The sequence below is a fragment of the Nycticebus coucang genome, chromosome 19 (assembly GCF_027406575.1).
Source record: "Nycticebus coucang isolate mNycCou1 chromosome 19, mNycCou1.pri, whole genome shotgun sequence".
NCBI classification, from domain to species: Eukaryota; Metazoa; Chordata; class Mammalia; order Primates; family Lorisidae; genus Nycticebus; species Nycticebus coucang.
In genome coordinates, this window is record NC_069798.1 from 30,575,106 (window position 1) to 30,601,061 (window position 25,956).

Below are 25,956 nucleotides of genomic sequence, written 5' to 3' on the forward strand. Positions count from 1 at the left end.
TTCAATAATTCACATTAATCATGAATTCACAGGACTGTCCCTCTTCAGTTAGTTTAAATCCATAAAGATGTTTTAAATTCCACCCTCTACCCCCAACAAAGAGGCTTTGCTGTCCTTGTGAGCTCATTCAGTCAGAGTGAAGCAAACCTGACTGTCATCTTTCTAGCTCCTTTGGTATGCAAAGCTGCCTGCACAGGGCCAGGATTATTAAGGTGGAGTTTTGACATTTCAAAGGAACATCTAAAGATTTTGACCCTTCTTCTAGAATTTGAAAGAGAAAGACAGGGATGAATCGCTATTCACTTTACCTAGTAAAGTTCCCCTCCCACCACACTAAACAGAAAGTTTTGGTTATGTACCTTTAAAATAAGATGTACCTACTTTTCTAATTAACTGTCAATAATAAACAAAAATAATCTGTTCAATTTTAGCTCTCACACATGGGTTGTTATTAGCCTGAGGAGTGACTTCACACACAAGGTCTCTGCTGTTCACCTCTCACCATCATCACCCACAATTAAGACTCATTAAGATTTTCCTTACTTCCATCTTCCAAGGACAAAAATAATGCAGGCTATTACCATTTGTTTTATTCCAACAGGGAAATCCATGGGGGGTACTATACTGAGAATTTTAGAATTTTCTTTTTAAATCACAGGGCTGAAAATAATGAGCTCTTAGCTTAATTTCCCTTTATCTTTGGGAAGATAACTGGTGTAGGTGTACAATGTTTATTCTTCTGAAATTTTATATCCTTTTAGGCAAAGTTTACTTATTCTCTTATGTGAGCTGGGTCACTGTCCAATTCTGTTCCTCCATCAGTATTTAGGGAAATGTGTAGTTCCTTTTATTAGGAGTATGCAAATCACCAGGCCTATGTGCAATTATCTGAACAAGATTATGTGTTTGGGTGGATTTATATGTGTGTGTAAGTATGGATGTGGGTGTGTACATTCACAACCTTTAGTATAGGTGCCAGATTAAGAAATAGAATAGATGTTTTAAGACAGACTATGTGTTCAAGACATTCTCTATGCTCTTCTACAATCTCCCCAAATTTTGTGATGCTCTGACATTATAATTAACTTAATACTTTCTCATTTGAAAGGCAATACAACTTTCCAAATTATCCTATTTACTTTGAAAGAATTGTTTCCCTAGCCTTGGAGGGATGAAACTCAATGCAACATACTCATCCGTAATCTTCCCTTTAAATATGTGTATAATCCCTATATGTATATAAAAATGCAAACATCTATATCCACCCACACAAATGTCTGCACACAGAGAATATAGTCACTCTGGGAGTCTATATTCTATAAATTAGAAAAATTGCTCTATTCTTTTATCATCGTCTTCTCCTTATGAAACCTTAATAACTCTTCATTACTTGTGGAAGGGGGCTTTGAATGCTTGCAGTAAGGAGCTGATTTTTGCATCCTTGAATCACTGAACTCTCTCCATGTCTGTGTGTTGAGAAAAAAGAGGATAAAATTTTTGAAAGTGTCTACTCTAAGCTCTGCATGGACTGATTGTCTGTACCAGCACATTCCCTTACAGAAAACGTGATAAAACATAGAAAGAAATCAAGGGACACAAGATGAAGCAACAAGTATTCTATAGGAATAAAACAAGATCATGCATAGAGGTCTTTTGGTCTATTGGTCTATTTATTGGGGGTTCTAACTTGCAGAATTCTTTTTTTATTATTATTAAATCATAGCTGTGTACATAAATGTGATCATGGGGCACCATACACTGGTTTTATAGACCGTTTGACACATTTTCATCACACTGGTTAACATAGCCTTCCTGGCATTTTCTTAGTTAATTGTGTTAAGACATTTATATTCTACATTTACTAAGTTTCACATGTACCCTTGTAAGATGCACTGCAGGTGTAATACCACCAATCACCCTTCCTCAGCCCATCCTCCAGCCTCCCTCCCCTCCCTCTCTCCCTTCACCCTATTCTTACTTGATAACCGGGTTATAGCTATCATGTGAAAGCCATAAATTAGTTTCATAGTAGGGCTGAGTAAATTGGATAATTTTTCTTCCATTCTTGGGATACTTTACTAAGAAGAATATGTTCCAGCTCCATCCATGTAAATGTGAAAGAGGTAAAGTCTCCATCTTTCTTTAAGGCTGCATAATATTCCATGGTGTACATATACCACAATTTATTAATCCATTTGTGGATCGATGGGCACCTGGGATTTTTCCATAGACATAGCAATTATGAATTGGGCTTCAATAAACATTCTGGTACAAATACCTTTGTTCTGATGTGATTTATGGTCTTCTGGGCATATACCTAGTAGAGGAATTATAGGATTGAATGGCAGATCTATTTTTAGATTTCTAAGTATTCTCCAAACATCTTTCCAAAAGGAATGTATTACTGTGCATTCCCACCAACAGTGTAGAAGTGTTCCCTTTTTTTCACATCCACACCAACATCTCTGGTCTTGGGATTTTGTGATATGGGCTAATCTTACTGGAGTTAGATGATATCTCAAAGTAGTTTTGATTTGCATTTCTCTGATGATTAAAGATGATGAGCATTTTTCATATGTCTGTAGGCTGTGCACCTGTCTTCTTCAGAGAAGTTTCTTTTCAAGTCCCTTGCACAGGGATGGGATCACTTGTTCCTTTCTTGCTTATAGGTTTGAGTTCTCTGTGGATTCTGGTTATTAAACCTTTGTCGGAGCCTTAACCTGCAAATACCCTCTCCCATTCTGAGGGCTGTCTACTTGCTTTACTTACTGTGTTCTTGGCTGTCCAGAAGCTTTTTAGTTTGATCAGGTCCCAGTAGTGTATTTTTGAAGCTGCTTCAATTGCCCTGGGGGTCCTCCTCATAAAATATTCACCCAGGCTGATTTCTTCAAGGGATTTCCCTGCACTCTCTTTAGTATTTTTATAGTTTCATGTCTTAAGTTTAAATCTTTAATCCAGTGAGAGTCTATCTTAGTTAATGGTGAAAGGTGTGGGTTCAGTTTCAGTCTTCTGCAGGTTGCCAGCCAGTTCACGCAGCACCATTTGTTAAATAGGGAATCTAACTGTTTTTAATTGGCTTGTCAAAGATTAAATAATGGTAACTACCTGGATTCGTCTCTTGGTTCTCTATTCTGTTCCAGACATCTACTTCTCTGTTTTTGTGCCAGTACCACGCTGTTTGATCACTATCGATTTATAGTATAGTCTGAGGTCAGGTAGCGTGATTCCTCCTGCTTTGTTTTTATTTCTGACTAATGTCTTTGCTATTCGAGGTTTTTTTCTGATTCCATATAAAACGAAGTATTATTTTTTCAAGATCTTTAAAGTATGACAGTGGAGCTTTAATAGGGATTGCAAAACAATTGTATATTGCTTTGGGTATTACGGACATTTTAACAAAGTTGATTCTTCCCAGCCATGAGCATGGTATGTTTTTCCATTTGTTAACAATTTCAGCTATTTCTTTTCTTAGAGTTTTGTAGTTCTCTTTATAGAGATCTTTCACATCCTTTGTTAGATAAACTCCCAAATATTTCATCTTCTTTGGCACTACTGTGAATGTAATAGAATCCTTAACTGTTTTTTCAGCTTGACTATTGTTGGTATATATAAAGGCTACCAAATTATGAGTGTCGATTTTTTAACCTGAGACGCTGCTGTATTCCTTGATCACTTCTAAGAGTTTTGTACTAGAATCTCTTTTTCAGATATACAATTATATCATCTGCGAAGAGCGAAAGTTTGATCTCTTCTGACCGTATATGGACTGCCTTTTCTTCCCTAATTGCAGTGGCTAAAACTTAAAGAGCATTGGAGACAATGGGCAGCCTTGTCTGGTTCCTGATCTGAGTGGAAATGATTCCAATTTAACTCCATTCAACACAGTATTGGCTGTGGGTTTGCTGTAGATGGCCTCTATCAGTTTCAGAAATGTCCCTTCTATACCAATTTTCTTAAGTGTTCTGATCATGAAGGGATGCTGGATATTATCAAAAGCTTTTTCTGCATCAATTGAGAGAATAATATGGTCTTTGTTTTTTAATCTGTTTATGTGCTGAATTATACTTATAGATTTACGTATATTGAACCAGCCTTGAGACCCTGGGATAAAACTGACTTGGTCATGATGTATAATTTGTTTGATGTGTTGCTGGATTTTGTTTGTTAGGATCCTGTTAAATATTTTTGCATGAATATTCATTAGTGATATTGTTCTATAATTTTCTTTTCTTATTGGGTCTTTTCCTTCTTTTTTGTGATTACCATTTGCCTGAAATATGGATGACCATCCTTCCACCCTGAGTCTATATTTATCTTTTAAGGTAAGATGTGACTCTTGTATGCAGCAAATATCTGGCCTGAGTTTTTGTATCCTGTCAGCTAACCTGTGCCTCTTTAGAGGACAGTTTAAGCCATTCACATTAATGGAGAATATTGATAAGTCTGCTAAAATTTTGGGTATTGAGTTTTTTGAATGTCCAGTGGACATTTTTAATCCTTTTGCCACTGTGGAAGTTGGAGTTTGATCAAAAGTTTATGAGTGAGTTTACTTTTATGGTAGAGGATTGGACTGGTCATTATGGAGGATAGGTCTGAGAATATCCTGGAGAGCTAGTTTGGTTATGGCAAATTTCTTCAACATATGAATGTCATTAAATTATTTAATTTCTCCAGCATAAATGAAACTCAGTTTAGCTGGATCCAGGATCCTTGGTTGAAAGTTATTTTGCTTTAGGATATTAAAAGTCAATGACCACCTTCTTCAGGCTTGAGAAGTTTCAGCAGAGAGATCTGCAGTCATTCTAATATTCTTCCCTTTGTAGGTAATGGATTTCTTATGTCCAGCTGCTTCATATTGAATTCATAATATGAATTTTCTCCTTCATATTAACTTTAGTGAAGTTAATTATGATATGCCTGGGTGATGTCTTATTGGGATTGAGTCATGCTGGGGTTCTGTAACTGTCTACTATCTGAATTTCAGAATCTCTTGCCATGTCTGGAAAATTTTGTTTCATAATTTCATGGAGCAGGGCCTCTGTGCCTTGCGATGCCACTTCATCACTTTCAGGGATTCCAATGAGGCAGATATTAGCGTTCTTCGAATTATCCCAGAGCTCTCTGAGAGAATGATCCATTTTTGCTCTCCATTTCTCTTCCTGATTGAGAGTTTGGGAGTGTTCAAAGGCTTTGTCTTCAATGTCAGAAATCCTTTCTTCTGCTTGCTCCACTCAGTTACTGAGGGATTCTACTGTATTTTTCATATCTTTGAGAGCTGCAAATTTTTGCTTCAGTGTGTCAAAAGCTTTGGTTGTTTTGTCTTTAACTTCGTTGAATTCTTGAGACAACTTTTGATTTTCTCCTCAAATTTCTAATTACAACTTTTGAATTGCTCCTTGAATTTCTATGTCCATGTTTTCCTCCATTCTATTAATCTTGTTTGCAATCCAAATTCTGAATTCGATTTCTGACATCTTGGCCAGCTGTTTATGAAGGGGATCTTCAGTTACATCTGTCATATCTTTCCTTGGGGGGTTGATCTATTCTGGTTATTCATGTTACCAGAGTTTTTCCACTGATTCCGTCCCATGATTGTTTTACACCATTTGATTTTTACCCTGGAGCTTTGTCGAGGACCCGTACAGTGCTATGGCCTGGGATACTGTGGACCTGTTTTCTGTGGTGGGACTAAGTGGTTCTGTCTTGTTTTCAGCTGGTCTCTGTTCAACCCTAGTGAAACAGTTACTCTGGTTTGAAGTCTCAGCTGTGGTGAAATACCAGCAATTAAGTAACCCTGCCCCCCACAGGTAACAATTGGAAAAGGATAATCAAACCTTCCTACAACCAACCCAGGGCACCACTTGAATAGTCCTCAGGTGATTGGCTCAGTTCAAAAGGTCCAGATTAATTGTCTCAGTCAGCACCTGTCTCATGTGAGAGAGTTTAAAATGTCTCTGGCAACTGGATCACAGGGGTCTGGTGACAACTCAGATATGGCTTGCTCCAGTGCTCCATTGAGTCTGGAGTACCCACCCAGCAAATAGATCAGTCTGGAAAGTTTGATACCTCCTGCCCCACCTTGCACCTGAATCACAAGGAAATCTATTTCTGCTCAGCCAGGCCACTGCGCTCTGCCTCTATCCAGCAGGAGGAGGTGAGGCCTGACAATCTCGGGTGCTTGATGAAGGCTTGGAGGTGTTCACTCAGTTCTAGCCCTGCCCATGATTGATGTTACTGACAGAACAGAACAGAACAACTTTGTGGGAATTTGTTTCTGTCCCTGCTAAATTCCCCTGTAGAAGAGAAGCTATTTTGAGTTCCGAGAGCTTGCACCTCAGGCCCTGTCTTTGCTCCTGCAGGTTTGTATTTGGTTAGCTGTCAGTTCTAGCCTCCTGTCTTCCTTTGTCTATAGGCTGATGATCCCCTAAGGGCTGGGTGCATCTTAGGCTCAGTACAGTGATCCCCTGGTCATCCCCACCCTGGGAACTTTGCAGAATTCTTGTTTTCATTTTTAATTTTTTAATTTCAGATTAATATGAGGGTATAGATGATTAGGTACATTGCTTGAGTTTGTTAGATAGATTCCAAGTTGTAGTTGTGCCTCTCACCTAGGAGGTGTGCCATATACCGTTACATTGTGACTGTTAGGTGTCAGCAACCAAATGTTAACTAACTGATTAAAAAAACAACAACAAACAAACAAACAAACAAAAAAACCCAGTATATCCTACAAAGGCATACTATTTGTCAATAAAAATAAAGTAATGAAACATGCTACACCATCAATTAATTCCAAAAACATTGTCCTAGGAGAAAAAATTTACACCAAAAGACTGCCCACTGTTATTATTCAACTTGTATTCGATGTCCAGGATAGGCAAATCTACAGAAACAGAAAATAACTTCATGGTCATCTATGAATGGAAGTAGAAATGAAATGGAATTGTTAAGAGATAAGAAATCTTTTTGAGGTTATAGAAATGTTCTAAAACTGGATATGGGGCAGTACCTGTGGCTCAAAGTAGTAGGGTGCCGGCCCCATATACTGGAGGTGGTGGGTTCAAACCCAGCCCCAGCCAAAAATAAAAAAAGAAAGAAAAACTGGATATGATCATGGTTGCTCAACTTTGAGAATTTGTTAATCATTAAACTGTAAAATTATGATGAACTTTATGGTGTCTAAATGATTCCTCAATAATTATAGAAAAAAAAGACTAGCTACCATCTGTGAGAAAATATGTGTTCCACATATCTGGCAAAGGATTTTTTTCCAGAATACATAAATAATTCCCAAACTCAAAAATAAGAAAACAAACAACACAATTGATAAATGGGCTGAAGACTTGAGCAGACAACTGAACAAACAAGATAGACATATGGAAAATAAAGACATGAAAATATAATTAATATTATTAGATACTAGTGAAATATAAATTAAAGCCATTATGAGATACCATACACATTTATTCTAATTGATTCAAAAAGTTACTGACAATATTAAGTGTTGATAAGGATGTGAAGTGACTAGAAGGCTACTACATTGCTGATGAGAAAGCTAAACCCTAGAAAATTAGTTAACACTATTTTGCAAAGAGGAATATGCACATTTTATGATGTAGGTATTTTACTCTTATGTATTTTCCATAGAGCAAAAAGACAGATGGTTACACAGAAATATGTCCATGAATTATTCATAGCAGCATTATGCATAATTACCCAAAAGTGGTAACCAGTAAGTGTTCTTCAAATAGCAAATCAGTACACCAACTGTGGTACATCCATACAGTGGAATACTACACAGTAATTCAGAAAGAATGGGTAATTAATATGTGCAACTTGAATTAATCTAAAATGCATTTTGCTGGCTGGATGAAAGAATCCAGTTTCAAAAGTTCCTGTACTATGCAATTCCATTTATATGGCTATCTCAAAAATACAAAACCATAGAGATGGAGTACCATATCTTGGCAGAGCTATGGAGGATGTGACTACAGAAGGGAGTCTCTTTGACTTGGGGATCTCTAAAGAGCTCTTTGACACTGGGGAGTTCTTTGATTTGATAAAACTGTTACATATACTTATTGTGATGATCATAGTACATGTGTTAATATTCGTATAACTGTGCATCAAAGTCAGTTTTACTGACTGTGGATTAAAAACATGTACTAGACTGTTTATTGCAGCTCAATTTACAATCGCCAAAATGTGGAAACAGCCTAAATGCCCACCAACCCAGGAATGGATTAACAAGCTGTGGTATATGTATACCATGGAATACTATTCAGCCATTAAAAAAAATGGAGACTTTACATCCTTCGTATTAACCTGGATGGAAGTGGAAGACATTATTCTTAGTGAAGCATCACAAAAATGGAGAAGCATGAATCCTATGTACTCAATCTTGATATGAGGACAATTAATGACAATTAAGGTTATGGGGGGGGAAGCAGAAAGAGGGATGGAGGGAGGAGGGTGGGGCCTTAGTGTGTGTCACACTTTATGGGGGCAAGACATGATTGCAAGAGGGACTTCATCTAACAATTGCAATCAGTGTAACTGGCTTAGTGTACCCTCAATGAATCCCCAACAATAAAAAAAAAAACAAAACTGCAAAACACCAAAAAAAAAAATAAATAAATAAATATAATAAAAGTAATGTAAAAAATAGATAATAATAGTATCATGATAATTATTATGATAAAGGGATAAATAAGGTTCTACATGGCCCAAAGGGTAACACTGTGATCATTCTTGTAGATATTTGAAAAGCAATACTTTGCAAATGAATAATAGTTTTAACATGATTGAAATCTATGTTTAATGGTCTGTCTTTCATAGAACAATTCACTTTCCTTTCCAGCAGTAAATTTCCTTGCACATGGAATTGATGGGAAAAAACATTTCTAGATGTGATTTTCTCTGGTAATATAATTTTACTCTTAACCTGGAGCAAGCAGAGGTCATTCACATTGAGGGGTGGTATTCATGCAAAGCAAATCCCCCACTCCATAACCTCAATATTTAGAGCCTTTTCTACACTTCTGTTTTACTAGTAAAGACTCCTTAATCTGGATCTCATAATAATATTCTTTATTTTCCCTCTTTATTTTCATTTATTTATTTATTTTTATTTTTTTGAGAGAGAGTCTCACTCTGTTGCCCAGACTAGAGTGCTGTGGATCATAGCTCACCACAACCTCATACTCTTGGGCTTAAGAGATCCTTTTGCCTCAACCTCCGAGTAGCTGGACTATAGGCTCCCTGCACAATCTCTGCCTAATTTTTCTATTTTTATTAGAGATGGGGTCTTACTCTTGCTCAGGCTGGTCTCAAACTCTTGAGTTCAAGTGATCTATCCACCTTGGCTTTCCAGAGTGCTAGAACTACAGGGATGAGCCACCACACCTGGAAAATAATATTCTTGACCCCATATATCTCACATTCAAATATAAACAAAAATAAACTCAATTTAAACTCATTTAAACTCAATAATAAATTAATACATGCAAAGGATTTAATGACTGGTCCTGGCATTGCACCACACAGACATAGCACTCATAATATGCTGATGGGTTAGAAAGCAGATGCATCTAATACTCCCAACTTGGAATAAATTTTGTGTTGAATATTACCAGTCATTTCTTGGTCTGAGTATGTGGTTTCAGTTAGTTATCACCATGAAAGTGCTTTAAAAAATAACTTCCTCGGCATTCATGAAGATCATTTTAGCTTTTGTGTAGAATTCCCTCTATTTTCAAATTAGTTCTAGCATGCTTGGGTTTTCATTTTTTCTCTAATACATATCTTACCCTCTAATTAAAACAGTCATGCAAACACATAAATTTGTATACACACTCATGCTCATTTTCATACACTAAGTCTTAGGACATTGCATCCCCCTTGAGGCAAAAAGTATGACTGTTTTAGAACAACACATATTCCATGAGTCTAAGGCAAAACCTTATTAAAGTAGGTAGTCAATAAATATTTGCTGAATGCATGAAAAAATTAATAGTTGCTAGGCAGCTTCCAGCAGTACATGTTCCATCACTTATTACTGTACAGGCAGATCTCTGTCTTCTTTCTCCTTTACTGGTTGGGCACTTCTTGTGTACTACCGAAGCCTGTGTGCATAGGAGCCTTATTCTTCAAAATGGAGTTATACATTATTTGAAGGCAGGGAATTTAACATATTCCTGAAAGGAAGCCTCCTCCACTTTTGTCATTTATAATTTTCATAATAGTCATGATTAACTACAACCTGTTGTAAAGAGATAACACTGTGCCTCATTAGGCCATCAATAAAAAAATGTCCCACCAGTGCCCCGTGATCCTGCACCAGGGCACACAGGCTGCTCCTCCCACATTAATCTTGTGCTTAGATGCTGGAAACCAGTCTTGGTTCTGATTCTTATAACTAAGGCTGTGCTTTGAGTTCCAGTTTCAGCACCGAGGCCCTGTTTGGATCACCTATGGCACCATTCCTCCATGCTTGGTGTGCTGATTCCACTTGATAGGTACAGTCATGATGGAATTTATAGCATCTGCTTGTTATTCTCCTTTAGAAGCTTCAAAATGCCAGAAGCCTTCCAACCACTCTCAGGGTATCAGCACCTTACTTACGTGGTTTGTCTTCCAAATTTCTGTGGCTCAGTTCTCCCAAACCTCTTTCACTCTTCCTCTGTCTGATCTCAAGAATCCATTGCTCCCTCAGTCTGGCAGGAAATCAAAGTCCTAATTTTGCCCTTCCTCTGGCAAGGGGACTAGTCATATGGTAGTACTGATTATAACACTTGCTCCCGGACAATTACTACTTTTAAATTTGGCATTGCTCCCTGACCCCTTATGTCTTTAAAATGTTTCAAAAAGACTTGGAAAAATCAGAGACCCCATCCTCTTCTTTCAGCAAGTCTATGTTTTAGGTTCATTTTCAGGGCATATGAGTCCTAAAATCTAGAAGTATGAATGCCAAAAGCCACATAGATGTGGAAAGATGTTTATGCAAGGTAGAGTGTGAGCTCTGCATCTCAAAATCATGTCTTCAAATCCCTCTCAAACACACACACACACACACACACGAAAAACCACACATTGACCCTGAAGCAACAATTTTCTTTCCAAACATAAAGAGTTTTGTGATTAGAATTGTTCTGATTTGCTGAAAATATCTTTTTCAAAGGATTTTGGTGTGCCTCATATTTAAGTATTATTCACATTAGCAGAGAAATTAAATTCCTCAACTCATATTTAAGGCTGGGGATGGGGGGAAGGAGAGGAGGGGGATTTACCCACTGATGCTAAAGTAGAAAACACAGAGCATGACTTGCAGCTGTTCTGTCTTAAACAAGAAAAACAAACCTCCTAACCAGCCACTACCAAACACCTTTCACTTGGTTCCCATGGCAACACCTCTATCCTCTGGTGCCCATGTTGTCTCTAATGCCTCTGACTAGTGGGATTCATTGGCACCTGCTCCCCTTGCCAGCTCTTGTCAAAACTTATTAGAATGAGAATCTTTTTCGATAGCAGTAGTGAGAGAAGAAGCAAACACATTTAGCTCCCTGAGATCTCTTTCAACTCCTGGTCATGCCAGCATCTTAGGCTTCCTGAGAAAGAGTCTACTTGCCTGACTCACTGTGTCCTGCCCATGGATGTGCTCACGCTGACATGCATGTTGAAGCAGTGATCCAGCAGGGTGTGCCCCTCAGACAGGCTGCTGCTGCCCAGGCACTTAGTTCTATTCTACAATACCCAGATTTCTGGTGCTTTGTAAGGGAAGGAAAGAGTTAGTCCAAGAAGCAGGTGATCTGGTCTTTGAGATACCATAAACCAATGGGAGCAGTCACTGGTGATGTAATGTTCTTAACTTCTCCAGCCTTAAGGACTTGAGGGTGGGGATTTGTGAGGGTTTGGATTTTCTCTGGCCTATATTGAATTAGATTTTTCTCTCCAGCTATTTATGTCCTGTCACTTAATTTTAGGTTTTCCCAAGAATACGAGGATGCTGCTTTCAAGACAGGATTCAGAGCAGAGCCAGACAAGCTGATAAAATTAAATATGACAGCAAACTTTTTTTTTTTTTTTTTTTTTGCCTATAAACCAGTGTTTTGGTTTTATGTGGCTTTTGGAGAGAGAGTTTCAAGTGATCCCTTTCCTCCCTCAACCTGAGCTGACCCCAAAATTGAAGCAGCATAGAGTCCTGGATAGCTCTCTAGTCTTTCATCTCTTCTAGTCAATTCACGATCACCTATTAAAATCTCCAGTGTTGATGTGGAGCCAGATGACACTGAAGTTCCAGAGTGACCAAGAATCCCATTTCGCCAGGACTGAGGGTTTTTCGACAGCAGTAGTGAAATAACACTTCCATTAGTAAAATCAAGAAAGTTTCGCACAAACCAGTTCAATTAGTAATTCAAAGTAGAGAATACAACAAATGTTTGATGAAAAAGGGAAGATGTTTGAATAAACTTAGTTGAACAGAAAAATTCAGAGTTGCATAGATACATGTGGTGCCCGCTGAGGCTAATGACTTACAACCAATATATGTTCAAGATTGGTTTAGTGGCTATGGAAACAAACTGCCTTTCTATTTGTTAAGACAATATATATCCCCCTTCAAAGGTGTGTGGTTCTTAAGTTTACTGCCCTCTTTTCTCTTGATTTGTGGTCTCCAAAGTAAATTTTCCCTTTCAAAGATAATTAGTGAAGGCAGGAGAATTTACTGAAGATTTCATTGAGGGAATAGAAAAAGATATTTACATTGCATTTCAATGAAAAATAAAATTAGATATGTTATTTTGCCTAGGTTTGTTTTCTTGCTCATGGAGCAGCTAGATCTTTTCTACTTCTCTTTCTAGAGATTTTTCAGGGCCACCACCTGCCTAAACTTACTACACTCATTTCTATTTAACTTGGGCGAAATAATTATCTTTTTCACTGCTTCCTTCTCCACCCTTATGTAACCCCACTCACCAAGAATTTTTAAGAATGTGAAAGACATTATATTTAGGATGTAGATTTTATATGTACTCAGCAAACACAGTATCTGCCAGTAACTAAGACTTCAACACTTTTAGAAGAAAAGCAGGGAATTACATTTAGGGTAATAGTATACTTCGCCACACCAATTCCACTTTCATTTTAACTATCTCGTCAGTTGTTTAACCCTATATCCCTAAATAACAAACTTATACTCTTAAGATACAAAATATCCTCATTTTAAAAATTATTTTCTTTCAACTTTCTACTTTATAGTATCAGGATTTTTTATTTATGCTACTAGTTAGTAACATACACACACATATACACACACGCTATGATCGTATTTCTTATATACTGTATTTTCTCTCGAGCAAATTATTGTGGTCTTTTAAAAAACTGTTTTGTTTTGTATTCATTATCATTAATCTGTGCCTGAACTACTGTCAGAAATATGAAACATCTTTAACTTCAGTCTCATCAAAAATAACTTACTTGTCAGATAACAAAGAGGTGCCAAGTTTTCCCTCTGGGACCCTGTTTTCCACTGATGCTCTCAGAAATGGCTGTTTTGTTGACGAGCTTCACAATGGTCTTCCTGGGATCCTTAACATTAAGTAGGGAATATCCTCCATGATTATTTTATAAAGATCACAGGTTTCTCTTTCTTTCTATACCTGACTCATTTGTGGCAAGACGTTCCTTCATTTCCAGATATATGTGAGAGTCACCTTGCACATTTCTACAAAAATTCCCAGTAGAACTTTGATATAGATGGCATTAAATATACACATCAGTTGGATTAGTTGGGAGCAAACTGATATCTTGATAATATCAGGCCTTCTAATTTATAAATGTGGTCTGTCTCTACAATTAGTTATGTTTTATGCAAATGTGATTTTTCTTTCAACAGTGCTTTATGGTTATTAGCATGCACATCCTTCCTGGATTTCATAATATTTATACCTAATATTTTATACTCACTATTTTTGGAGCTATAGTAAATGGTACTTTAAATTAATTTTAAGTTTTAATTGTTTATTGAAATAAAATTGCCTCTTGTATGTGAACTCTATAACTCGAGGCTTCACTTAATTCACTTAATATTCAGTTATTAGTTCTATCAGCTTTCTTGTACATCTTTGGAAATTTTATAGAGGTCTGAATAGTTAAGCTTCCTTTTCTTTTTGTGCATTCTGTATTAAAATGATTTCTTTGTTTTCTTATTACACTGGCTAGGATTTCCAGGAGGATGTTGAAATAAGAATGTTGTAATAAGAATGATAATAAATATTTCTCTCCTTCCTGATATTAAGTGACAAAAGTTTAGTTTCTCATCATTAAGTATGACGCTATCAATACTTTCATTTGGTTTAACTGTGATGTATTACTGTATTTTTCACTTTAGAGAAGTTAAAATGGGCTTTTTTGCATTATTTTACCTCTCCATTTTAATTCCAAATAGTTAAATACTGAATCCCTAGTATTGGTTATCTTTTTTTGTTAGTTTGTTTCTACTCTTTCTATGTTTTTAATATTTTTATTGAGATTAAAAACCATAAAACTCACATATTTTAAGTTCAATGAAGTTTGGTAAGTTTACAGAGCTGTACACCAATCATCACAATTCAACTTTAGAGCAATTCCAACATGCGAAAGGGAATTCCATTGCTATCGATCTTGATTTCTGCTCTTCTAAGTGGTTATTCAATTGTTCTAGAATAATCAATAGAAAAGAAACAGATCTTTTTCCCTATAGAATTAACTGAGCATTTTTGGCAAAAATCAATTGATCACCTATGTAAAGATTTACTAGACTCTCAACCCTGTTCCATTTATCTACATGTATGCTTTTATGCCAGTCATTGCACTGTTTTAATTATTATTGTTTTGAAATTGAGAAAGTTTTCACTTAGTTTTTTTTTCAAGAATTTTTTTTTTGTCTTTTGAATTTCCAATGATAGTTTAGCATTGGCTTGCTACTTTCTGGAAAAAAAAAATGTCTGCTAGGATTTTGATAAGGGGGGATAATGAATCTGCAATTTTTTGTATCATTGCTCTGACAGAATTCTTGAAGTATTTAAACTATTATTTCTTCATATATTTTGTCAGTCCTAAAATTCTTTTTCCTCTCATTCTATGATTATAATTTTGTTAATGCCTTGCTTATCTTTTTTCTTTTAATTCATTTTATTTCTGCTATTTAGATTATATTCTTTCTACTGATTTATCTTCAAATTTGCCTATTCTTTTCTCTGTCACTTTTATTTTTCACTGTAGCTCATTGAGTTTTTTATTCCAGTTACTCTACTGTGTATTTTAATTCAAAAAATTCCTTCTTTTTATATTATGTATTTATTGGATACAATGCTCTTATTTTTTATATTCTTCAATAATGTTTGTAATTTCAGGTCAGAACATTTTAATGTTTACTTCAAAATTCTTGTGGATAATCCAACTTCTGTCTCATATTTGTGTTAACATCTGTTGATAGTATTTTCTCCTTGAAGTTGAGATTTTTTCGAGTTTTTGATATGTGTTGTAAATTTGGATATTATTCTGGATATTTTTTCAGTTTTATGTATGTAACTCTGGTTTCTATTTTAACATTATATCATAGCAGGCATTTCATTGTATTTCAGTTCAGAATGCATGCCTGGGGCCAGTCTTGTGGAATGTGGTTCAATTGTCAATTCGGTTTTCAGAGTCGTGCAGTTCTACCTGTCTATTCCGTGTGTGTAATATTCAGAGGTTCGTTTGGCACCCGGGCACTGTGCCATGCTGTAGTTCTGCTCTCAAAATTTTGATACTCCACAAGTTCTATCATTGAGATCAGGTGCCCCTACTTTTCTGTTATTTGCTTATTTCTAAAAAAGGGTGGACATATGGCTTTACCTCCCATTTGGAGAAGGGAAAGGGTATCATCTCTATTGGCCTTAGTGTAGAAGGCTGATTGACGGGCTCCGACCCAGGGTCCTAGAAACACCAGATGGGATGAGAGTAGGCCATTCCTCTTTTTCCAGTCTTGTGGCTAGAGAACACAGGCTGTTTTTAATGTTCTCATTGCCATTTCCAAGTTGTGAACTGCTCTATTGTGCTCATTGGATTATATAACAGTAGTTGGCAAACTATGTCCTGTGGGCCAAATTTGATCCACTATTTGGTTTTGTAAATAAAGTTTTATCAGAAACAGTCATGTTTTATGTTACAAAGGCAGAATTGAGTAGTTGGCCAACAAAAATAAAACTATCTTCTGTTTGATTAAAAAAAACAATATGATGACTTCTGATAAAGAGAAAGCAAAGAGAAAAAAAAAAGGCCAAAAAAAAAAGTAATTTGATTTGTCCCTTGGATCTCAATTTCCCCAGACAAACTGCCTTATTTTTTCTATTTTTAGAGTTTTCGTTTTAAGAATGGCTTTACATATTTTTCCTGGAGTGTAATAATTAGTAGGAGAAATAATATGGAATGTACTTATTCAATTTTCTCTGGAATCAGAAGCCCATGAGTTTAATTTTCATGGTTTATATAGATAACATCAGCAATGTACATTTATTTTAGGCTTTAAAGAATTTCCAAAAATAGCTTATCAAGGAAATAAAGAGCACACAGTAAAGCATAATGAATCAGAGAAATCTGAGAAGTAGCATAAAGAAGGGTAGTAGAGTGTTTAGATTTTCCCTAATCTTACCAAAGTCAGAGCAATAAAGTGGCAAAAATAAGAAACTTATGAATGAAACCTTATAATGAAACTAATGAATGAAAACTTAAACATCTAGACAAACCACCAGCAGATAAAAGGTCTGCAAAGTATCAGTATCTACCATGAAAGAAGCAAAGGTGAATGACCAACATGAGAACAAAAGAAAATCAAAGGCTTACAGGTATTCCCTGGGAATACTGGCAAGCCAGATTGAGGGACATCAGCTAGAAATAAGAAGCGTTCTGTCTTCTCTGACAGTATCTAAATTCAAGGAGCATAGATAAGGCCTGAGGACCGGAGGCATTCTAGTCCTTATGAACTTTTGAATATGATCAGCCAAGGCTCTGTTCCAGATGTGACATAAGAAGCAAGTGTATGATACCCCATGATCATATCAATGTATACAGTTATGATTTAATAAAAAAAAAAAAAGACTGAGAAAAAAATCTCTAGGAGTGAAATCAAAACTACACACGATAGAAACAACACAGATAAAGAAGGGAGGAGATGTACAAGGTGAGAGAGAACAGAGCCATAACATTTCACAGAGCAAGCCACTAGGCTTCTGTTAACAATGCACTAAAACAAGTGAGAATTCAACTTTTCAAATTAAAAAAAAAAAAAAAAATAGAGACAGGATCTCAGCAATATACCCAGGCTGGTCTTAAACTCTGGGACTCAAGTCATACATTTACATCAGGGTCTTGAATAGTTGGATTACTGGCATATGCTACTGCACCCAGCCAGAAATTCAACTTTTTAATGTTAGAAAAGCTATATTAAACAAGTCTCCATCTGCAAGTTCAGGAAAGTTAATTTTACATGTAAACATGTAGAAAAAACTTCAAGCAAATTCCCAAAGTAATTGTAAAGAAAAAGAAACTCAAGTATAGAACATCATCTCTCCAGTGAGTAAAACCATGCCTGGAGAATATACTTACTGGATTAAATAAAACTATAATGCACCTGGTGGCACTTGTAGCTCAGTGGATAAGGCACCGGTCCCATATACCGAGGGTGGCAGGTTCAAACCCAGCCCCGGCCAAACTACAACAACAAAAAAATAGCCGGGCGCTGTGACGGGTGCCTATAGTCCCAGCTACTTGGGAGGCTGACGCAAGAGAATCGCCTAAGCCCAGGAGTTGGAAGTTGCTGTCAGCAGTGTGATACCACGGCACCCTACCCAGGGCTATAAAGTGAGACTCTGTCCCTACAAAAAACGAACAAACAAACAAAAAAAAAAAACCCCAAACAAACAAACAAAAAAAAATAATGCACTAAATTAAGATAAATGAAAATAATTGATAAAATAAATAAAACAAAAACAAATCAGAATTAGAAAATCTCAGATATCAGTTACAGAATTCAAAATAAAAGTAAACATTAGTTTAAAAATTGACTGTAGTAGAAGAAATGCAAATGTAAATAAACAAAAATATAACACCATTAGAAAACATTTAAATAAAAAAATTAAAACTGAGGTTAAAAAAAGCTTTTGAAAACAAGTGAGGACATTGAACAGAAGAAAAGAAGATCTAAAATGTATGTAATGGGAGTCTCTGCGAAGAAAGCCAAAACGAGAAAAGAGAAAGAGTATTAAAATCTGTTGTTCAAAAGTTTATGAAATGAAGAGTTGAACATGGCTATTGAAAGCAAATAACCCAGCATGATCAACAGTAAGATACGTCCTTATTATAGTATCAATCTTTAAAGAAAAAGAAAACAAAAACTACATTTTGGACATCTAGGCAAAAATTATGAATTATATTGAAATTGTGGATTATATTTGATTACATTAGTCAATTACTTCATAATTATGTGAATGTATAATTTAAAAAAGAAATTAAAATTTTATTACTATTAGACATTTTTTCAACTTTTTTGCCAAATAAAAATTTAGTGACATGTTTAGCATATTTTGAGAAAAAAGAAGTGAATCAAAAATTTTATATCCAGAAAAACTCAAATATAAAGTCACATGTCAATTTTGCCACCATGCAGAAACTCAGAGAATATTGTGACTCTGACCTTTTTCTAAGGAACTTAATAGACATCAAGCTTCAGACAACTAAAATGACCAAGGAAACATTATAAAAAAAAATGTTGACGTACTATGGAAGTAACATAGTATTATTTTATAAGGTATTTCATATTCAGTAATGAGCACTTCTGGAACTCATACCATGGTCTCAAAGAGTATTTCCTATGAAAGAAATAAGGATTTCATGGAAATATGGTTTAATCTAGGCTGTCTAAGAGGGAGATGAGGGAAAGGGAAGATGTGGGTCAAAGGATGTGAAGTTTCAGTTAGACAGGAGGAATAAGTTTTAGCGATCTATTTCACAGCATGGTGACCATAGTTAAAAATAATATATATTTCAAAATTGCTAAAACAGTATATTTTAAACATTCTTACCATAAAAAAGATAAGAAAATGTGATGATGGATGTTAGTTAGCTTAATTTAAATCTTCTACAATGTGTGTGTGTACCCACATGTACCCAGTAAATACATACATAAATTATTTGTCAATAAAAATGTTTTAAAAAATGAAAAGAGAGAGGGAAGAATATGTAGCAGAATCAATATTTAAAGTATCATTGATTAATAATTTTGCTGATACAATGAGATATACCAATTTAAGGAGACCTATTATTGGTAGTAATATTTTATTTCTTTTAGGTACAGGGTCTCACTCTATTGCTCAGAATAGATGCAATGGCATGATCATAGTTCAATGTAACCTGGAACACCTGGGCTCAAAGGATTCACCTGTCTCAGACTCTCAAGTAGCTATGACTATGAAAACATACTCTCATACCTGGCTAATCAATTTTTTTAAAAAATTTTTTGTAGATACATGATCTCACTGTATTACTCAGGCTGGTCTTGAACTACTAGGCTGAAATGATCTTCCCACCCCAGCCTCTCAATGTGCTGGGGTTACATGCTACCTATTTTATGAATGAATAAATAAATAAATACATAGGCAAATAAATAAATAAATAAATAAATAAATAAAAATCTATATCCATTTAAGTTATAGTGTAACAGCAGAAAATAAAAGAGCATAATAGGATCTTAATAACAGTAAGAGGATCTTAAACTCTTTTTTAAAGAAATCACATTAAATAGGTGATATTTTAGACAATATAAATCAGAAGATCATTTGTTGATAAATTCAGACACTGATAAACTAAGAATGTTTGTTTTAGCTTTTAGGATAACCACTAAAATATAGAAAAATACAACTTATAATTTTGTAATTATTAAACTAGTAGGGGGGAAATAGAATTAGTAAGAATACTCAGTTAATATAGAAGGTGAAGACAGAGAAGAGGTAAAGACTCAAAGAATAAGAACAAAAATTGAAAAGTAAGGGGTTAGGTAGCGTGATTCCTGATGCTTTGTTTTTATTTCTGAGTAATGTCTTGGGTATTCAAGTTTTTTTCTGATTCCGTATAAAATGAAGTATTATTTTTTCGAGATCTTTAAAGTATGACAGTAGAGCTTTAATAGGGATTGCATTAAAATTGTATATTGCTTTGTGCAGTATGGACATTTTAAAATGTTGATTCTTCCCAGCCCTGAGCATGGTTTGTTTTCCCATTTGTTCACATCTTCAGCTATTTCTCTTCTTAGAGTTTCATAGTTCTCTTTACAGAGATCTTTCACATCCTTTGTTAGATAAACTCCCAAATATTTCATCTTCTTTGGCACTACTGTGAACGGAATAGAGTTTTGACTGTCTTTTCAGCTTGACTATTATTGATATATGTAGGAGCTACTGATTTATGAATGTTGATTTTGTAACCTGAGATGCTGCTCTATTCTTTGATCACTTTTAAGAGTTTTGTAGTAGAATCCCTAGTGTTTTCGAGATATAGAATCATATCACCTGTGAGGAGTGAAAATTTGATCTCTTCTGACTCTATATGGATACCCTTGATCGCCTTTTCTTCCCTAACTGTGATGACTAAAACTTCCATTACAATGTTAAAGAGCAGTGGAGACAATAGGCAGCCTTGTCTGGTTCCTGATCTGAGTGGAAATGATTTCAATTTAACTCCATTCAATACGATATTGGCTGTGGGTTTGCTGTAGATGGCCTCTATCAGTTTCAGAAATGTCCCTTCTATACCAATTTTCTTAAGTGTTCTGATCATGAAGGGATGCTGGAAATTGATAGTGATCAAAACAGTATGGTATTGACACAAAAATCAGAGAGGTAGATGTATGGAACAGAATAAGAACCAAGAGATGAACCCAGGTACTTACAGTTATTTGATCTTTGGCAAGCCAATTAAAAGCATTCAGTGGGTTAACATAGCCTTCCTGGCATTTTTTTAATTATTGTGTTAAGACATTTATATTCTACATTTACTAAGTTTCACATGTATCCTTGTAAGATGCACCACAGGTGTAAAACAGTGTATGGTGCCCCATGATTGTATTAATGTACACAGCTATGATTTAGTAATAATAAAAAAAAACATTCAGTGGGGAAAAGATTCCCTATTTAACAAATGGGGCTGAGTGAACTGGCTGGAGACCTGTAGAAGACTGAAACTGGACCCACACCTTTCACCATTAACTAAGATAGACTCTCACTGGATTAAATATTTAAACTTAAGACATGAAACTATAAAAATACTAGAAGAAAGTGCAGGGAAAACTCTTGAAGAAATCAGCCTGGGCAAATATTTTATGAGGAGGACCCCCTGGGCAATTGAAACAGCATCAAAAATATACTACTGGGACCTGATCAAACTAAAAAGCTTCTGCACAGCCAAGAACACAGTAAGTAAAGCAAGCAGACAGCCCTCAGAATGGGAGAAGATATTTGCAGGTTATGTATCTGACAAAGGTTTAATAACCAGAACCCAAAGAGAACTCAAACATACAAGCAAGAAAAGAACAAGTGATCCCATCTCAGGGTTGGCAAGAGATTTGAAGAGAAATTTCTCTGAAGAAGACAGGGGCATGGCCTACAGCCATATGAAAAAATGCTCGTCATCATTAATCATCAGAGAAATGCAAATCAAAACTTCTTTGAGATATCATCTAACTTGAGTAAGATTATCCCATATCACAAAGTCCCAAAACCAGAGATGTTGGCGTGGGTGTGGAGAAAGGAGAACACTTCTACACTGCTGATGGGAATGGAAACTAATACATTCCTCCTGGGAAGATGTTTGGAGAACACTTAGAGATCTAAAAATAGACCTGCCAATCAATTCTACAATTCTTCTACTAGGTATATATCCAGAAGACCAAAAATCACACTTTAATAAAGATATTTGTACCAGAATGTTTATTGCAGCCCAATTCGTAATTGCTAAATCATGGAAGAAGCCCAAGTGCCCATTGACCCATGAATGGTTTAATAAATTGTGGTTTATGTACACCATGGAATATTATGCAGCCTTAAAGAAAGATGGAGACTTTACCTCTTTTATGTTTACATGGATGGAGCTGGAACATATTCTTCTTAGCAAAGTATCTCAAGAATGGAAGAAAAAGTATCCAATGTACTGAACCCTACTATGAAACTAATTTATAGCTTTCATATGAAAGCTATAACCCAATTATAACCTAAGAATATGGCAAAGGGAGGGTAGGGGAGTGGAGGGGGGAGGTTGGATGGAAGGAGGGAAATTGGTGGGTCCACACTTATGGTGCATCTTACAAGGGTACATGTGAAGCTTACTAAATGTAGAATATAAATTTCTTTTTTTTTTTTTTATTTGGTTTTTGGCCAGGGCTGGGTTTGAACCCACCACCTCCGGCATATGGGACCGGCGCCCTACCCCTTGAGCCACAGGCGCCACCCAAATTTCTTAACACAATAACTAAGAAAATGCCAGGAAGGCTATGTTAACCAGTGTGATGAAAATATGTCAAATTGTATATAAAAACCAGTGTATGGTGCCCAATGATTGCATTAATGTACACAACTATGATTTAATTAAAAAAAAAAAGGAAGGGAAAAGTAAGGGGTTAGATATAAGATTGTATTAAAAGTGGATTAAAAATGGACTAAATATAAAATATGTAGACTTAAAACAAAAAGACCCAGCAATATGCTTTTCATAAAAACATATTTAAAACACATTTTAAAACATAAGAATACTAGATTTGGAAAGTGAAGGGTTATAATACACATATATTAATACATAAGGTGTCATTTAACTAATCATATAAATCAGTTGAAGCAAGCTTTGAAAAAGGTAAAAGAATTAATCACAATAAGATTCAACTCACTAGAAAGGTATGAAAAATTTAAGTGTATGTACTGATAATATTGACTGAAAACACATGAATAAAATTGATAGATATACAAAATAAATTTATTCACAAATATATGGTAGATTCACAAACCTCTCAATAATAGATGAAATTAGCAAGCAAAAAGAAAAAAATTGGTAAGGGTACAGAAGTTTTGAAAAAGTGCTTGACAAACTTGACAATGGACAAACTTGACCCTTTGAAGCCCTTACCCTATAAACAGAATGCAGGATTTCTTTGGAAATCTTTAAGAAAATTTAATATACAGTGGTTCATTAAGTAATTCTCAAAATTTTTTAAAAGACTGAACGCATACAGAGCATGTTCAGTGACTGTAATTTAAATTAAGCTATAATATACCAAAAGCTAACCTGAAATTTCTCTTTTGTCTAAAAATAAAATTACACACCTCTAAGTAATCAATAGTTCAAAGAAAGAAATGACAACAAAGCGTATATGATACGTTAAACTGAAAGATGAGAGCAATCTTTTAAATCAAACTTCTGACTTACAACTAATTGCGACGTATAACTAACGTGATGTTTTGGAAGTTGCATCTAAAAGTTTGTCACTATACCCAAGATCATCTATGTTTTCTCCTATGTCATCTTCTAGAAATTTTTATGATTTTGTATTTCACAAGTAGACCTATGATCTATTTTGAGTCAATTTTTTTGTGAAAGATATAAGGTCTGTCGCTAGATTTTAATTTTTTGCATGTGGACATCCAGTTATTCTAGCATCATTTGTTGAAAAGACTGTTTTCCATCAAATATTCTTTGCTCCCTTGTCCAAGCACTTGACTTTGTTGACATGGGTCTGTTTTGAGGGCTATCGTATTTCAATGATCTGTTTATCTATTCTTTCACCAGCACCACACCACCTTGATCACGGCAGTTTGATGGCAGGTCTTGAGGTTGGATAGTGTCGATCCTTCTTACTTTGTTCTTCTTCAATATTATGTTGGCTCTTCTGAGTCTTTTGCTTTTATATATTAACTTTAGAATCAGTTATCAATATCCACAAAGTGATTTGTGAGAATTTTGCTTGGGTAAATAGACATTTTCAATGTCATGACATTCCCTTGAGCTTAGGGTCTTTGTGAAAATCTTTCCCTTCAGTCACATTGAGATTGTTACATTTTCTGACTTTCAAGTTGTGGAGACAATTGTATATTCCATAAGATGACCTAAAATTCTACTAGCCTACCAATATGAATACCTTTTAATTTGCATAAAAAACAAATGAAGTGCTTTTAAAGTATTATTTTGGAAGAAATTTTCTCCACAAGCTATTTTCCATAGCTAAAGATTTTTATGAGGTCCATATATTTCAAGGAGCCCTAGAGTCCTATATCAAAAAGAAAGCTTAGTCTGTCTTCGCCCCTGCATTATTACTTTCCTTCCTCTCTAAGCTTTTTAGTGCCAAATTAGATTAAACTCTATCACCTAAAATAGGAAAATAGAGATAGAACATACATTTCTGGATAAGAGGGAACACCTGCCCCTGGAGCAAAAAAGAAAGCGTTGGATATCTTATAAAGAATACATAGGACTGAAGAAAAGACTAAATTGTAAGGAAAAATCCCATAAAATTTCACAAAATGCTGATATGGTAGAACAGAAATCTTAGTGCTGTTTTGAAATGAGGAAGCAGGAGGGATGCTACAGAGAGGAGAGGATGGAGCAGAATTAAGATGTGTCCAACTACAGTATAACCTCTGTAAGTTGACCACCCAAGGGGCTGTAACAAACTGGTCGACTTATGGAAGTGATCAGCGTAAGGAATCAGGCGTATGGTACAAATATGCACACATGTTGCATATGCGGTCTGTGAAAATTAGGTCAACTTAAGGAGGAGGTCAACTATGGAGATTCGACTCTGTATCAGGAGAGTGTCATTTAGATAGATAAAGTGTGGATTCAGTATCAACTTCTTCAGCACAGGTGCAAACTTTCTTTGACAAGTTGAAGCATGATATTAAAAATAATTTAAAATATCCATGTTCCCACAGGTCCAGTTCTCACATTGTCAAACTGCTCATTGTGCTGGGAGTCTCTGTTTTAGGATGGTGTACAGAGGAGGAATCTCTGCAAGCTGGAAGTATTCCAGATCAGCTGATATTTTGTAAACGTTCCAACTTCTTTTTTTAATGTTTTTAATAAATATTTTTGTTGAAAGATCTATGATGGTCTATACAGTATTAAATGTATCCTTTAAGTAAAAGAGGTGCTCAATAATTTGTTGAATTGCTTTAAGTGTGTTAGAAGGAGCATCAATTAAAGTTTTTCAGTGATTTAGGATTATCATCACACTTAATAATCTGTGCTATAAGGCAGCTGTCTCCTGGTGGTGTCTATTAGGCCCTCAGCAGCTATGTGTCCTCTCACTAAGGGGTCCCCATTTGAGTGTTTTTTTGATTTTAGTTCTTTTAGATGCCTTGCTGAAAGTGTTTACTTTTTCATTTTATTCTTAATTATATCAATCTTGCTTAATTCTGTGCAATTGACTGTTGTAAAGTTCCCATATGATTGCAAACCTCATCATTCCATTTATTATGCATTGTTTGTAAAATAGAAATTTATAGAGTACAAATTTTTGAGATGAGATTTTGCAGCTGTGGACTTCATAATTCATTAATAAGTTGGAAAGTCAATCTAGTGGTCAAGACTTACTTTTGTTATTTAAAAATAGAAGAGGATAGAAAAATAAAATGGGAGAAGAAAAATAATTATTATTATGTGTGGAAAACACAAATGTTTTACAAAATCAAGTATTTGTTTAATAGTAGAAGATGTGAACTATGGATTATTTGAAGGCAACCAATAGAAACAAATAATAGAATGGAATTATGGAGCTGAATTTTTGACATATGTCTTTTACTTGTCCTATTCCTTATACTTTCTTGATTTCTTTGTAGGTACTTGAGGGATAAAAATAAGTCATTTCCATGATGAACTTCTCCTTATTAATATTAACACCATTAG